Below are 2,327 nucleotides of genomic sequence, written 5' to 3'. Positions count from 1 at the left end.
GAAAATGGCTACATGATGTCCTGGTGTGAAGGTCTCCTAAACATCATGTGAATTTTACACAACTCTGTGCTTATGAATATTTATAGTTACTTCACAAGAATTCTTTTTTACTCTACAGAAATCCTTAGCCTTCAAAACCTTCCCAGGGGGGTATACAATGCTTCCAGGGTCATAAATTACAAATAAACTGGATTCACCCTGATTGGAAGTCTGAAGAATTCAGCTGAGTGTAGGATGACATGGAAATGGCAAAGAATGTAATATAATACAAACTCTGACATGTTAACTTTTCATAGATTTTGGACACAAACTAAAAATCAATTGTGCTCACCCCTCCTACTTGCACATGAGGGATAACCCATGAGCTCATGCTGTTGCTGGCAGAAAGAGAGCAAATGACGAGAGCATTTAAAGAATGAAGAAATAGCTGCTGAACCACATAGCATTGGAGCCCCTCCTCACACACACACACACACACACACACACACACAACGCACAAAGACATCCATACAATCGGATGCGTGTGTACATATGAGGCAAGACCGGACCCAACGTGCCCTTTGGCAATGATTGTAGAAGAGATGAATGTGTGTGTTGTATGGAAGTAATGTGTGTGTAGCGGGTAGTCCATCACATGCATTACCACGTTGTTAAAAATGTGACACATTGCATTAAAGGTGCTGTTTGTAAAGTTTATTGCTTATAGTCCTGTAATAATCGTATAAATTATAAGCATACCTCAGAATAAATGTGATTTAATGTGTATTAAAATGGAATGTATCTGATGTATCTGTCATTTTAGACCTTTTCTGGCCCAGAAATTAGCTCCGTCCACTGCCATAAAAGCTCCGCTCAGCGCCAGGGATTAGTAGTTTAAATAGAAGGGATGGGATACATTGGTGGAAGGGAAGACTTGTCAATGTTTTCATTGTATTTCAATAAGAAAAGTATTATATATGGAGCATGTAATGTTTAATGTTTCTAGTACTGTATTAAGCGTATAATTTATAAGCATACCTTTAAAGGACCTTAGAGATTTTTTTTGTGATATTACAATGGAAGGTGTCTGAATAGTGCCTTCATTTTAGATCTTTTCTGGCCCTGAAACTAGCTCCACCCACAGCCAGAACAGCTCTGCTCAGATCTGACACTTCTTCTTCAAAAACCAGCTCACCAGGCATTAGCAGTTTCAATAGAAGGGGTGTGGTTGATCATTTTCATTGTAATTCACCTTTGAAACAGCATGGGGCTCTAGAAATGATAATCAGCTCCTTTAAATTCAGTACACGAGGTCTTTATACATGTTATATCTGCAAATCTGCTGCTGGGTCCTTAAATGTTCTTGATTAGCCAAGGCATGTTTTGTGTCTTCATTAGGGAAGCTTAGCCTCATGCAAACTGCATGTCCAAATCATATGACTCACGTCAAGCTTTGCTGATGTGTATCTCAATCAGGCATGATCATAAAGTTTCTGACACTGTATGACACACTGTGATATACAGGTATGCTGTGGAGCTCACAATTAGCCAGGCAGCCATCATGAAGCGGGATTCACCTTCTTCCTCAGCATAGCTAGCAAACTGAGATAGGAGATGTGTCCCAGAGTTTGAAAACAAATCTGAATTGCTATTCTTGTACCTCACAAACTCTCTTGGGATGATGGTTTCGGCATACAGCATGCACAGTGCTAAACTGGCTATTAGCTTCCATTATCTCATGACTACATTAACATGGTAGCTCCAGTAAACACTAAAGAAGCCATTTTAAGAGACCAGACATGTCCCTGCTGATCAAATCACTTAACGTCGGCCTTCAACATGTTTTACACTCTAATGGGTGACTCTTTCTATCACACACACACACACACACACACACACACACACACTCCACTAAGGTAGTGTCCATTTCAGAAGAATCTGAAGCACTGATGTGTACACTGAACATTTTTCAAGGCTGTTTTGGCTCTCCATCCTCTCCTTCGTTCCTCACAGGTTTTCCAGTTGCTTATTACTTCATTGCTGCAGGATGTCAGCTTACTCTGGGCAAGTGCTCAAAACACACTCCGGAATTTCCTGGAAGTTGGTCATCCTGCCAAGCACAGCACTGGACGAGAACTTTCCAGAAACAGTGACTCTTAATACACATACACACACACACACACACACACACACAGAGATAGAGAGAGAGAGAGAGAGCAACCAGTGACCCTAATACTGCCAGTAGCAAATTCTTAGTGGATTCTTTGCTAATTCTTAGCTAATGGTGGAGCTTGCTAACTAGGTATTGAGCAAACTAGCTTGTTTGCTAAATAAGGAGGTATTTGGCA

This window comes from Pangasianodon hypophthalmus, chromosome 2 (assembly GCF_027358585.1).
Source record: "Pangasianodon hypophthalmus isolate fPanHyp1 chromosome 2, fPanHyp1.pri, whole genome shotgun sequence".
Lineage (NCBI taxonomy): Eukaryota > Metazoa > Chordata > Actinopteri > Siluriformes > Pangasiidae > Pangasianodon > Pangasianodon hypophthalmus.
Note: the sequence above shows the minus strand (reverse complement) of the source record.